This window comes from Heterodontus francisci, chromosome 26, assembly GCF_036365525.1.
Source record: "Heterodontus francisci isolate sHetFra1 chromosome 26, sHetFra1.hap1, whole genome shotgun sequence".
NCBI lineage: Eukaryota > Metazoa > Chordata > Chondrichthyes > Heterodontiformes > Heterodontidae > Heterodontus > Heterodontus francisci.
The window spans coordinates 55,796,766-55,812,133 of NC_090396.1; the positions used below are offsets into that span (position 1 = coordinate 55,796,766).

The following is a 15,368-nucleotide window of genomic DNA, read 5'->3' on the forward strand; positions in this document are numbered from 1 at the left end:
ACATTGTGGAATGCGGATCTCTAAGAGAGCAAGACTACACCTTCTTCTGGCAGGGTAGGGATCCTGAAGAACCAAGACAGCATGGAGTGGGCTTCGCCATCAGAAACTCTTTGCTCAGCATGATAGAGCCACCCTCAAATGGCTTGGAACGCATACTGTCCATCCAACTGCTCACCACCTCTGGTCCAGTACACCTACTCAGCATCTATGCTCCAACACTCTGCTCGCCACTTGAAGCTCAAGACCAGTTCCACAAGGAACTCCATGATATCATTAGTAGCATCCCCAATACCGAACATCTGTCCCTGCTGGGGAACTTTAATGCCAGGGTTGGGGCCGACCATGACGCATGGCCCTCCTGCCTTGGGCGCTATGGCATTGGAAGGATGAATGAGAATGGACAGAGACTACTTGAATTGTGTATCTATCATAACCTCTGCATCACCAACTCGTTCTTTCATACTAAACCCTGTCACCAGGTTTCTTGGAGGCACCCAAGATCACATCGTTGGCACCAGCTGGACCTCATCGTCACAAGGCGAGCCTCCTTAAACAGCGTTCAAATCACACGCAGCTTCCACAGTGCGAACTGTGACATCGACCACCCCCCGGTGTGCAGCAAGGTTAGACTCAAACCAAAGAAGCTACATCACTCAAGCAGAAGGGCCGCCCGCGCATCAACACTAGCAGAATTTCTTATCCACAGCTGTTACATAAGTTTCTAAATTCACTTGAAAAAGCCCTTCAAAACACTCCTACAGGGGATGCAGAGACCAACTGGGCTCACATCAGAGTCGCCAAATATGACTCAGCAATGACCACCTCTGGCATACGTGTGAAGCAGAATGCAGACTGGTTTCAATCTCACTTTGAAGAGCTGGAACCTGTCATAGCCGCTAAGCGCATTGCACTTCTGAACTGCAAGAAAGCCCCCAGTGAGTTAACATCCGTAGCACTTAAAGCAGCCAGAAGCGCTGCGCAAAGAACAGCCAAGCGCTGCGCAAATGCCTACTGGCAACACCTTTGTAGTCATTTTAAGCTGGCCTCCGACACCAGAAGAGGAATGTATGATGGCATTAAGAGAGCTTTTGGACCAACCATCAAGAAGATCGCACCCCCTCCCCCTCAAATCTAAATCAGGGGACACAATCACTGACCAACACAAGCAAATGGACTGCTGGGTTGGGCACTACCGAGAACTGTACTCCAGGGAAAATGTCACTGAGACCGCCCTCAATGCAGCCCAGTCTCTGCCAGTCATGGGTAAGCTGGACGCCCAGCCAACAAAATCGGAACTCAATGATGCCATTGATTCTCTAGCCAGCGGAAAAGCCCCTGGGAAGGACGGCATTACCCCTGAAATAATCAAGAGTGCCAAGCCTGCTATACTTTCAGTACTCTGTGAACTGCTTTGCCTGTGCTGGGACGAGGGAGCAGTACCACAGGACATGTGTGATGCCAATATCATCACCCTCTATAAGAACAAGGGTGACCGCGGTGACTGCAACAACTACTGTGGAATGTCCCTGCTCAGCATAGTGGGGAAAGTCTTCGCTTGAGTCGCTTTAAACGGGCTCCAGAAGCTGGCTGTGCGAGTCTACCCTGAGGCACAGTGTGGCTTTCGAGCAGAGAGATCCACCATTGACATGCTGTTCTCCCTTCGCCAGCTACAGGAGAAATGCCGCAAACAGATGCCCCTCTACGTTGCTTTCATAGATCTCACCAAAGCCTTTGACTTCGTCAGCAGACGTGGTCTCTTCAGACTACTAGAAAAGATCGGATGTCCACCAAAGCTACTAAGTATCATCACCTCATTCCATGACAATATGAAAGGCACAATTCAGCGTAGCGGCGCCTCATCAGACCCCTTTCCTATCCTGAGGGGCGTGAAACAGGGCTGTGTTCTTGCACCTACACTGTTTGGGATCTTCTTCTCCCTGCTGCTCTCACATGCATTCAAATCTTCAGAAGAAGGAATTTTCCTTCACACAAGATCAGGTGGCAGGTTGTTCAACCTTGCCCGTCTAAGAGCGAAGACCAAAGTATGGAAAGTCCACATCAGGGAACACCTCTTTGCTAACGATGCTGCATTAACATCTCACACTGAAGAGTGTCTGCAGAGACTCATCGACAGGATTGCGGCTGCCTGCAACGAATTTGGTCTAACGATCAGCCTCAAGAAAACGAACATCTTGGATGGAGCATTTCTGACATCCTGTCCCATCAATATTGGCGACCATGCTCTGGAAGTGATTCAAGAGTTCACCTACCGAGGCTCAACTATCACCAGTAACCTGTCTCTCGATGCAGAAATCAACAAGCGCATGGGAAAGGCTTCCACTGCTATGTCCAGACTGGCCAAGAGAGTGTGGGAAAATGGCACACTGACGCGGAACACAAAAGTCTTAGTGTATCAAGCCTGTGTCCTCAGTACCTTGCTCTACGGCAGCGAGGCCCGGCCAACGTATGTCAGCCAAGAGCAACGTCTCAATTCATTCCATCTTCGCTGCCTCCAGAGAATCCTTGACATCAGGTGGCAGGACTGTATCTCCAACACAGAAGTCTTCGAGGCGGCCAACATTCCCAGCATATACACCCTACTGAGCCAGCGGCGCTTGAGATGGCTTGGCCATGTGAGCCGCATGGAAGATGGCAGGATCCCCAAGGACACATTGTACAGCGAGCTCGTCACTGGTATCAGACCCACCGGCCGTCAATGTCTCCGCTTTCATGACGTCTGCAAACGCGACATGAAGTCCTGTGACATTGATCACAAGTCGTGGGAGTCAGTTGCGAGTAATTGCCAGAATTGGTGGACAGCCATAAAGGCGCGGCTAAATTGTGGCAAGTCGAAGAGACTTAGCAGTTGGCAGGAAAAAAGACAGAAGTGCAAGGGGAGAGCCAACTGTGTAACAGCCCCGACAACCCATTTTATCTGTAGCACCTGTGGAAGAGTCTGTCACTCTAGAATTGGCCTTTATAGCCACTCCACAAACCACTCTTCACAAACCACTGACCACCTCCAGGTGCTTACTCATTGTCTCTCGAGACAAGGAGGCCAAAGAAGAAGAAGAAGACTCTGATATATCTTCAACAAAGTATTAATTTCAAGACCCCGTTCTTCCCAATATACATTGATGTATCTGGATTTTTTATTTGAAGCTGCTTGTCTGCTTACAAATAACTGAATTTTGGGGCACTATTTTGAAACCATGTAACGTTGACTGTTTTCACATATATGCATCACGAGTGAGAATATGCAATCTTAAAGGTTGGAAAATTAAATGATACTTTCCATATATTTCAGATGGGTGAATATCTTCAATTCTTGGGTCAGCAATTAGATTGAGTAGGGCACGGGAAGAGGGAATCTTTCTATCTTTGAAAGGAGAGGAAATGAACTGCAAACATGTTTTACATTTCTTGGACAATTCTCAAGCAGCAATTATTTGATTTGAGCACACACCATTAGGTTGATGCTTCAGTGCCCTGCTGAGAGAGTGCTGCGTTGCCAGGTGTGCTGCGTTTTTCTTAAGATGCTAACGTGAGGTCCAGTCTGCTATTCTGGTGGTTAAAATTCCTACGACACAATTGAAAAAGAAGAAAGTTCTAGTGGTATCCTGACCATTTTTTTTTCTCCAAGAGGAGCGGCAGATTGATATCTGCACCCAAGCAAACTTTAATTAGGCCCCTCAATTTTAGACTACCTTGGACCAATTGGATTCTGAAACCTTTAAATCTAGCTCTGTGCATGTGGACTGTCCATATGTGTGGTTTGTGAACTTGGCCGCCATGTTCTGCTGGTTGGTATGAGTGAACAACCACTGTAAGGAAGTGCATTTATATAGTGCATTTGTGAAATGTATTTCATTTTGCACTAACACTGAAGTTGTGCTGTAAATCTGGACTCTGGTGTAACCTGACTTGAGTGAAGAAGAGTGAGACACGATCTGGGGTTGCGTGCAAATGCTTTGTTTCGACGTTGTCACTTAAGCTTTGGGGCACAGCATTTGATTCCATGATGGGAAAGAGATCGACAGAAGTCATGGATTGAAATTATCATTGGGCTGGAAGGGGTAAAGTTAGCGAGGGTATATTTTGCATTGCGTTACCGTGTAGTTTATTGCCTTTATCTAAAACGAGATGAGAACTTTTATCATCGAGTAGTATTTTTGAAAAGTATGGTAAAGGATTACAAATTCAGAGTTGAGTACAAATTTGTGATGTAGAAAAATTGAGCTGTGTTTTTTTGAGTTTGGAATATACGTACTACTTAGCACCTTTGTGCTCTCACACTTTAGACAAGTAAATCACAAGGAGGAAGTTTTTCTCAGAAACATTCTTTCAACCTGAACTAATCTCTCCAACTTGTTGCTTTTTTTGTTCAGCTATTCTATTTTTAACCTCAATAATTTACTGACGTACAGTCTGAAAGTGGGGTGTTGCAGGACAACAAAGAATGTCACAAAATAATGGGCCTGACTTTTCATTGTTTGTAAAGGTGGTGAACCAGAACTGTCGGTATTTATTTGTGGGATGCAGTTTAATGTCATAGTCCTGTGTGATGTCATGAAAAGTCCCTTTGTAGGTGGTCAATGGTCTTCATATCCTGTTCACCTGGGGAATTTTCCTCATTTGGGTAATTTTCCTCTTGTAACACTTCAGCTAAAAGCTGTGGAGTTCCACAACCATGAAGGGATGAATTTTTCTTTTATTTCACTAATCGTCCCTCCTAATTTGCATGCCTGTCCTTGGGTGGATGCAGTATGCTGAGTTATAGCCCCACAGTCCAGTGGCCATTATTTTTGTGTGAATTTTGATGGCAAGTGTTGGCAGGCTATTTGTTTGCGGGGACGTTGCAGCCTAACCTCTCCGGTCCTCGTTCAACGGGGTTGCGGTCACCTCCCAGCAAAGTTTGGTGTATAATGATCAGGAGTGGACATCTGGTAGAATCTTTTCCCTCAGAGAGCAGCTAGGTCAGCACAGGCCAGGGACTGAAGCTGGGACCATTCTGCTCTGTTTGGTTCACCTACTTGCTTAGCCTGACTTTTCAAAACTATTTGCAGGATCCCAAAATTCCTTTTTCAATAAAAAGGGGACAAAGACTGTTTTTCTCTACCAGCAAGATTTTTATTCAGTGCAACCTTGAAATGAGATTTTTGAGGATGCATTTCATGACTAGGCCTTTAACAAATGAAACAAACCATTTTCCCATTTTGCATTGAAAGAGGAATTTTGAGGCCTAAGACTTTTATTTGCAAACTAAAGGGAATGTACACTCTTGAAAGCAATTCTTTACCTTGGCTGCAAGGTGGTCATTGCTCCGAGACTGCCATTTGCTGTCAGCTGTGGCTCACTTGGTAGCACTCTCACCTCCTGAGTTAGAAGGTTGCAGGATCAAGTCCCACTCAACGACTCGAGCACAAAATATCTAGGCTGACACTCCAGTGCAGTACTGAGAGAGTGCTATATTGTCAGAGGTGCTGTCTTTCGGATGAGACGTTAAATTGAGGCCCTGTCTGCACTCTTGGGTGAATGTAAAAGAACCCATGAAACTCTTAAAGAAGAGCAGGGGAGTTATACCTAATGTTCTAGCTTCACTGTTGTAGGTCGCTGGACGTACAAAATAGAGCAAATGCTATCCTTCTACATTTGTTTACACTTTGTTATATGATAATGTAGGGATGACTCCCATTTATTAACAAATGCCTGGTGATCCCATTGAAGTCAGTGTGCCAAAATGTTTCTGAGATCATTGACTCTGGTTCAGTGGTTAGAGACCAAGGCAGCCAGCAAGTAAGGTATTAACAGTTTTCCAGTAGAATTGAGTTTCGTTCGAAGTCCCTTCTATCATGAAGTGAAAGATTGAAAAGAAAATGTGGTGCAAGCATTTGCTTATTGCATAAGACTATTAAACCTGTGTGCTGTAATGCACTAAAGGATCCAACCTTTAACATTATCAGAGTCTCACTTAGTGAAAAACTATATTTATTTTAAGCACCTGCACATCCAGATGCAAGCATTTTATATATTCCGATCCATCTGTTTCCCACTGTATCAAAATATCCATTTATTCTTTGGAAGAACTTGCCCTGGCTGCTCATACCTTCATGCACAGCAGTTGGTTAATATTGTATGAAGCAATGCTGCATGGCTTTTATCTTAATGAATCATTGAGGGTAATCTCTTTGAATGTGGTTTAATTTGAGTGTGTGTTCATCAAGGTGGGGTTTGATCATTCTGTGGGATTGGGACCATTTTGCAGCGTGTCATACATTATATGCAATCAAGAGCTCACTGACATTACATTTTTATTATGCTTGCTTTTCAACTTTAGCATGGAGGCCTTGCCATTTTCAACGTCTTTATACTCACTGTAGGAAAGCTCGTCAAATTAACAAAGCAAGCGAGAAATTCCAGGGCTACATAAATTTTCCAGTTCTCCGTATGCAGGGATGGTTGCAGACTGCAAATCACTTGTATTCTATTTAGCAGTCTTTTTAAAATTCTTTAGCAAATTATTGAAAGAATTTTGGCAGACATGGAGTTCTTGCCAACTGAGATATTGAAAAACAGGTATGTCGTCCTCAATGAAAATTTAAATCTATCAAAGCTATTGCCACAGTTATTTCCTTCCTTGCCCTCCTGCAAACAAGACAGCACAGCTCCTTTAATCCACTTCTTGGGTAATGATGTGCTGCAAATGCCTGTCTTCGTGAAACTGGAAGTCTTCTGCATTTTGCATTTTTCTTTGTGTGTTCATTGAGTTACTTGCAGGCTATTTCTTGTGCTGTATACAAGATAAAAATGTTCTCTGTAGTGATGGTACTCTTTCTGTTTGAGATGCTAAGTTAAGATAAGGGGTATTCTAGAAGTGTTGTCAATATTTTCAGGAGGTCTTCCGTGCAGAAAAGGTTGAAAAACACTTCTGTGAACCATGTTTATTGGTAACTTTGAATGCTTCCAGTGTGCAAAAAGCAGACACGTTTAATTTAGCAGCAAAGTATTGACTGAGAAAAAATGCATTGTTCTAAAAGCTCTGATTGGCACATAAGCATGTATGACAGGATAAATGGGAGCAGGCCTCCACTCTTCACTATGGGTGACATTGGCACAATCTGTGTTTTTTCCCTCTGGCAGATGCCTTTGACATCAATAATGTTCCAAAGTGCTCAAGAATTAGTACATTTTATTTTTAAAGAAATACGCTTGGTATTGAGTTTGATTTTTTTTCAATAGGAAGTTGGCATTACTGTTGGTAACTCATTTTAACTCTGGTTAAGGAGATATTGGAAGACATCTTTGTTTGAATATTATTTACTGAAACTTGTTCAATTCCATCAGGTTTATACAACTTTGTGGAATTGAGATAACATTCTGAAATGTTCAATTGATCACTGATTATGCAGCACATCTTGAAGTGTGAGATATTATAGTATCTATGGAACGTACCAGGCTTGTTTTACAGGACTGGCAGTACTTTTACTGCTGGAAACCCCCGGACTGCCTGTGGTGTACTGGTGATGTCAACAGTAAGAATGGGCAACGTCTTAAGGCTTGATTTACCGTTTTGGAAGACAATCCCTGCAATACAGCTTTCTTTTATCATCTGCAATTTATTTCAAATGTTTTCACCAATGCAGAAAAAGAGGAGAGAAATGAAAAGTCATCAATCGTTTAAAGGTAAATCAACATCTTGATGAGAAAGCAACCAAACAAAAGCAAAAACAAACAGACTTCAGGCAACAGCAGGCTCTTAAAACTCGTCTCCAAGCAAGGAGCTGCTAGCACTCCCATAAGGGTGGACAAGAGTACAGAATCTCCACACCAAGCTGAGATTACAGACTATCCTAATGAAAACTCTGTCAAATCCAATAAAATGTAAAAACATATTCAAAAACCCATCATCCGGCAATGCAGTCTGTTAAAATCTGAATTTGAAAGCCACATATAAAACACTGCACTTTCTATACCACAAAGATAGATAAAGGCTTGTGTGTCAATTCATGGGTGTTCCATTGAAATGAAGTGACCACTTACAAAAGGGAAACTGGAAAGTAGTTTCCAAGCTAAATTATTCACACAAAATAATAAATTGACGTTAAACAATTTGCCAGTTGGTCACAGGGGTCTAATGACAGCAATTAGTGGGATGGAAGTAAACTTGTCACTTGATGGAATGATGGGAGTGCAGTAGGTCGAGATGGCATGTGTGTGGAGGACTTTAAAGAACTGACGGACAGCGGCCCGACTATGATCCCAAGACTCCTTCAGTTATGGCTAAAAATGGCTTTCATTCCAGATATCCTGGAGAAAAGACCCAAGAGGCTCCTCTATATAGAAACGTAGCAAACCTATTGCTAATGACCTGTTACTCAGTCTTTTTATCAGAATTATGATGATGAGACTAACTAAGGCCACACTCAGCTGCAATGAGAACATGGATATCTTTCAAAATATTCTTGCAACACAGCCACTTCAAAAAGATGGCAGTTTCTATATCACATAGATATATCATAAAGGCTTGTATGTCAAGTCACATGTGTTACATTAGATTGAAATGACTACTTTGGAGTTGAAAAGTAGATTCCAAGCTAAATTATTGACAAATGGGCCAGAATTTTACCAGAAATAGTGAAATCCCGTTCTCTGGACCGAAAGATGGTCCCAAGATCGTGGGGGTGATATTACCACTATTGACCTTGGTAGCGCCCCATATAGAAATGGCTGCTTCTGGGGCTGCAGGGAGAAGGAACGGGCACCTTCATGTTGAGGCACCCTTGAAAGGTGGGTAAGAAATTTTTTTAAATGTGCAGGCTGGCAATCAGAGGGGTGAACCCTCCAGTGGTGGTATCAGAGCTGCAAGGGTGGCCATTTCCACCGGGAGCGTCTCCTCCTTGGGCTAAGGAATAGCCAGAAAGGAACCGCTCCCCACCTTGGAAAGCCGCTGCCAAACTGTCTTGATGTACTTGGCGGTCTCAACGTGTGGCGGGGGCCTGTTCCGATGTCAGTAAAATTCCAGCGGGATTGTAAAGTGGCCATTAATTGGCCAGATAATTGAACTAATTGGCTGCCTGCCTTCAGTCGGTGGACAGCCGAGCTGCTGCCATTCTCATTTCTGGGACTGTCCCCTGGACGGCCTTGGGCTTCCCTCCTGATGCCTTCTGCCATCATTTTACAAGCACTTTTGCCTGGCATCCCATCACCTGGCTGCAATGCGAATGAGGACAAGCTTCAAAATATCAAAAATATTCTGTTGCAAAAAGCAACACCTGACTGGATGGATTGATAGTTTTAAAGTTGACATCATACATAACAAGTAAGTTGAAATCTTAAAAGACTTGTATAAAGTATCTCAAAACCCATTGAATGAGCCGGACAGAATAATCAGGGAGTTGGTCAAAGACATGTTGCATCTACCCAATGAAATATCAGGCAGCCTACTTTACTCCAAACATGGGTGTGGGACTGCCCAAATGGAGATTCAGATCCCATCAATTATCATCTGGAAGGTCCATGGCCATGGTCCATGAGTGGTCACAACAGGACAAATATAGACAGGTAAAAATTTCAAGCACTCCGAGAAGTTGAGGAATATCTTGATTCTATCAAGCCCACCAAAAGCAATGGCCAGGACAACTTGGTGATAAATCTAAGCATCGATGAGCAACCACAGATTGAAAAACCAGAGTGACTGCGGAAATCAGTGGACAAACCGACTGACTGGTCTGCTGAATAAAGTGAAATTCCACAAGTGGCTGTATCTCTAATCTCCCAGGCCTCGGCTGTGCCTACTATCAAAAGGATAAAACAATTGGTTGAATCTGAAGAATGGCTTGAAACAGTCCCAACTCTTCAATGCCTTAAATTAACATGTAACCTATACCAACCAGATACACCCTTACCCACAGAAGAGAACTTACACAAGAGATGTAACTTGGCGAATTAAGCAATCTTGCACATATGCGAAAACTGTAACTTGTTCAAGTATGCAAGGTTTAAAAGGCACAATGAGATTCTAGAAAAGCTGAACAAGTACGATGGATGTCATATATTGCACTAAGCCAGGTGGCTCTCTCTGGAAATGCATCATATTCCAAAAAGGAGAAAAGATGGCATTTGTTAATGTGATGATTCAATATGAAGACAATAACCAGTCTGTGGAGAGAGCTTGGAATGCGAAACAGGCGAAATGCAGACACCCTGGAATGGTAAATCAATAAGCTGATTGGCAAGCCAAAGCATCAAATTCTTCGGCTTGGTCATCAGCACCAGAATTAAATGGCTAGAGAAAAGCAACTTGTTAATGTTGTTCCTAAAGATTAATAGTTACATTGCTTTTGCTCGCCAAAATTTTAGACTGGCAATTCAATTAACCATGGAGATCTTAGAATTTTTTGGTCAGTTGAACATATTCAGAATTTTAACTTGTTGGTACAATTATAATCTACCAAATAATTACTACTGTTCTCTAGTATATAAATACTGTTTTGTTCTTGTTATATAAATACTGTTGTTACACTATTATTGTTAACATTGTTGTTGTTTAACCCTGTAGGTATATTGCTGCAAGACCTCGAATAAAGCAACAAAATACACCAGATCATATGGGTAAGAGAGCTAATAAATGCCATGTAATCACTTTACATCTGGCTTGACTCCAATTCTATCCTGTGTGCGAACTCTAGCTCTTTGAGGCTCACTCCATTTTCCTCCCTTCACAAAACCTTTCCCAGTCTTTCCCATGCCACCCTCCCACCTTATCCCCACTTCACTGGAAGCGTGGGGCTGAAAAGGGGCTAAAAAGGAAATCATCCTGTGGAGGCAGATGGTGTAAAACTCAGAAACATAGGAAACAGTGAGGAGGATGGCAACAGATTTCAGAATGGCATAGACAGACTGATGAAATGGGCAGACACATGGCAGATGAAGTTGAGTGCAGATAAGTGTGAAGTGATTGACTTGATTTTGTAGGAAGAATGAGGTGAGGCAATCAAAACAAAATGGTACAATTTTAAAGGGGATGCAGCAAGAGAGAGACCTGGGGATATCGATACACAAAGGTGACCTGACAAGTTGAGAAGGCTGTTAAAGCCAAAGAAAGGCATAGAGGACGAAAGCAAGGAAGTTATGCTAAACCTTTATCAATCACTGGTTAGGTCGCAGCTGGAATATTTTGTGTCCAATTCTGGGCATCACACTTTAGGAAGGAAGTCAAGGCTTTAGAAAGGATGCACAGGAGATTTAGTAGAATAGTACCAGGGATGCAGGACTTCAGTTGTGTGATGAGACCAGAGAAATTGGGGTTGTTATTAGAACAGAGAAGGTGAAGGGGTTAATAGAAGTGTTCAAAATCAGAAAGGGTTCAGGAAATGCGAGCTGGTGGAGGCAATTTCAATATGCTGTTCCAATTTTTTTTAATGAATCTATGAAATCTTTTAACATTGTTCAGATGTGTTTTATATGCTTATGATATCAATGAACATATTTTGAAAGCATTTATCAAAATGGTCACATGACTGGAAATTCACTGTTAATGAGTGGCTTTGGTTGGGCAGGGCTGCCCACATGTTACCTACTTTCAGAGTATCAGCATGTAACCTACTTCAAATGAAAAAGCAAGATAATTAATCTTTCACATAGATGCAATACTAGCAAAAGTCAATGCCAGTGCAGAACGCATAATGCATCATTGCATTTTAAAAAGGTCCCAAATTACAGATGTTACCGCTTCACATGTATATAAATACTTTGTTCTGGGAAAACTATTCTATCCATACCTCTTTGCAATGTATGTTCTCTTGCCATGGTAATCTGTTATTCAAGTTTTCATTTTTCACATTGTTCTGCAGCAATTTATGTAACAAATGTTGCCAATTCCATAGGAAATGATCTATGCGCATTTTGGCACACCTCTAACTTTTTACGCACGGAGATATTGACTCATTTCCATCACATTGAACTCATCGCGCAAGTACAGACGTCTTTACAGGCTACCATAAACTTCAGAATCACCCACTCACATATGTGCTTTCAACCAGTCATGTGTTTAACTGAAGGGGAAGGTGGAAGCTGTTCAGATTAAGTGCCATTGTGGTATGCATTATGCTCTATTCCTATATCTAGCTAACCCTCTGTTATATATTATTAAGCAGTGAGTAACAGCCATCACCTTATCCAAACTGAAACATTTTTTTTAAATGGTTACTGACAGCTCGGGTTCACACTTAGATCTCTCCCACTCCCTCCTGCTCTCTCCCAGTTTCCACCCTATGATAAAAACCAATGAAGCCATCTGGTGACAATTTCCTTCCAAAGGAATTCCAAATCTCTTGGGAATAAATGGCCAGTTGTTTCATCTGAAACAAATTTTCTAGAAACATTCAACGAATCAATAACCAATATGAAGCCGGTCACTGCAGCTGTAGGGGGTGCTCCAGGCTCATTAATCCAGCTTTTCATTGTATTTTGCAGAAGCTTCAGGTTATCTGTGGGTTAGAGAGAGAAAGGGCCTCTCATTCTACAGGCAGTGGTGCTGAGGACATTGCATGCAATGCAGTTACAGTCAAGTTCATTTCATCTTCGGTACAAGATGAATATTGATCCAGGTAGAAAATTCCAAAGTACCTTCCTGAACCAAATATAGATCTTCCAAGTAATTATCCGATTGCTTCTCACTCCAAACCAATCCATTTCCAAAGATTAGATTTTGTGACTGAGCAGTTGTGTTAACTGGGCGTCCTCTATACTGACCCCTCCGTGTGAATTATTATGCACAGTGGGCAAGATATAACTTTTTTTCTACAGAATCAAATGTCAAAATATTATAAATACAGACCAACAACCGGGAAGTTGCACAGATAGTGATTTTAGTAAGGAAAAAAATTGGCACCATATGTAATATGGCTCAGCTGGACTTCATCAGAAGAATATATTTGTTTTGGAAATACAGTAATACCTCCACACTATAGTACAGCTACCACATGCCACTTGTTAGTTTAACCTGTGTTAAGCTGCTTAACTTTCTTTGGCTAGTAGCTGTTGCTTACTGTTGTGTGGGACTCTCTTTTTCTCTCTATCTTTCGGTATCTGTCGCTTTTTCTCTATCTAATCTATATCTAATGTGTGTGTATATATACTGAAACTAACACAGTCACTCTTCAATTATTCTTAGTTACCTTTCCTTTTGCAAATTATAGGATTCCATTTGGAGTTTACTTTAAATTGTAACTTTTATATTTTTGGCAAACTGACTGCTTCAGATGGGTAGCTTCATAATTCAGGTGACACATCGCATTCTTATCTAAATTCAACCACCACAGTAACTGAATGGTAATACCAATTGCATTTCTCAGTTATTGCATAAATTGCATAATCCAGGTGCAGCTACCAACTTCGAATGACTTCTTCTGGGAATCTGAAATTTCTCTTGCTCAGGTCAGTTTGGCAGCTGTCTGTATAGCCTGGGTACAGGATCTATTTTGAACAGAAACCTCTTGGTTCTGGAAGTAAGAGAAGAAGAGAGGAATTGTTTAATCTGTTGACATTTAGTACATGTACATTATAAATCAATCTAGAACAGGATGGTTTTGGCCTTCAAGTGGTTAACCAGAGGCGATGAGAAACCCTGATCTCTTGGTGTGTTACTAGTTTGTATTCTGGTCTGTCCTGGGGACTTCTTGTTTTAATCCCTTTTGATTGTGGTGGTTGAAAAGCACAGGCACTTCTTTTGTGCCATCTCTCACATTGTTGCTCCTTGCAGTGAAGTAGTTTGCAGTCAGGCTGAACAGTCTGTTGAAGACAACTTGAAAAGTGCAATTAACTCTCTGAGATATGAAGAAGTTTGATTACAGTACAGATTTTCTGCCCCATAATATCAGCAATAAAAAAATCTGTAAATAGATAATGTTGATTTATCATGGGTAGAAGATAAGTGGATACATTTCATTTAACACCAGAGAGCATGATGAATTGAACAGAGAAACCAAGTTTTGGTTTTTACTTCACTTGTCGAGCTATCAAAGAACTACCTTCTACAAAACTCAGGGAATTATTTGTTCCACAATGTTCATTTAAAAATAGATTGCAAATGGAAACAAATTTTAAGTATTTGCGATGATGACTAGCAGTGCAGCAAAATAAAATTCAGTTTTATTAATGTTGAGTTTATTAGTCAACAGTAGTTAAAGATTTCAATTTATAAGCTAAAAAAGCAACAGGACGTGTTGTTCTGAGTTGCAGATTGCCCTATCGTGCCTGCCAGACTTAATCCCTTAGTGGATACCTTACGTTGATCAAAAATATTTTATTACTCCACTAAGCTCTTGTTTCTCTGAAGTCTTGCTTTAACTTTTTCAATTGTGCTGTAACTGAGTTATTAAAGTTGATATCACTCTCCCTTGACCTCGCACGTTCATTATCAGCACAAGACCACAGCAATAGGAAGTTTTAATCACGGTTATAAAAGGTCTTGTAAAAATCAGATAATATAAGGATGTACATTTTGTACAAGCACTGTTCTGTTAACCTTACAGCTCACACACTGATAGACAGATAATAAGATGACGACTGACATAATGAATGGAAGAGGGGAGTGGCTTGGGTTTGCATCTCTGATTTTTCATTGTATTTCTTATTATCTTCAGCATTACTACATGGATATGTGTGTGAAGGCTGGCTACAGAGAGGAGACTAGGAGGAATAATTATCCTGGGCTGCTGATGGTCATTTTAAGTCACATTGTTGGTGTGAGATAAACATTATTTGCCACCCTTTAGCGCCGGGAAAGGTACAGAGCAGCAAAGAGTGCTAGAGGGCAAGAGGGCCAAGGACGAGAATAAAAAAACAAATGTGCAAAAAGCCTGCCCCCTACTAATATGTGGGGAAGTCTTGCTTTCGAGTGCTTTTATCATCCTCATTGCAAACAGACACCAATGTTCCCTTGTTCATGTGTGCCATCTGATTCCTGTACCCTTTATAGTCACTCACCCCTTACTTGGAAACTAAAACAGATTGGCAAAAAATTTAAATAATATTGAGGATAGCTTCTCTCTGTCTATCTGTCTGTCTCTCTCTTTCTCTCTCTCTCTTTCTCATTGTTGTGTGGCTGCTAAAAAAGATGTGTGGATAGAACCCTAGAGTTACATGGTGCAGTGTGCTCATTGACATCTATGCAGAGGGAGGATGGCTTGCATAGTAAGTACCACTAGGCTATGGGATCCAAATTTGGACAATGTTGGAAAACCATTGTATATACAATACATTTGACCTCATGCACAATTGCACAGAAGCAATAATTGGAATCTTCAATTTGCTTTTGAAGGCGCTGCAATGAATAGACATCAAGTTGAATCTCAATTCTTCCATTT

At 41.6% G+C, this 15,368-nt stretch overlaps 1 long non-coding RNA gene across 1 annotated transcript in view; it reads left to right on the forward strand.

The window, feature by feature from the left end:
* Positions 1–15,368, forward strand: part of LOC137384566 (uncharacterized) — a 253,581-nt gene that overhangs the window by 160,681 nt on the left and 77,532 nt on the right. The window contains exon 2 of the long non-coding RNA XR_010977611.1: positions 10,559–10,611. This is a non-coding gene — a long non-coding RNA (uncharacterized lncRNA). The remainder of the gene's footprint in view (positions 1–10,558; positions 10,612–15,368) is intronic.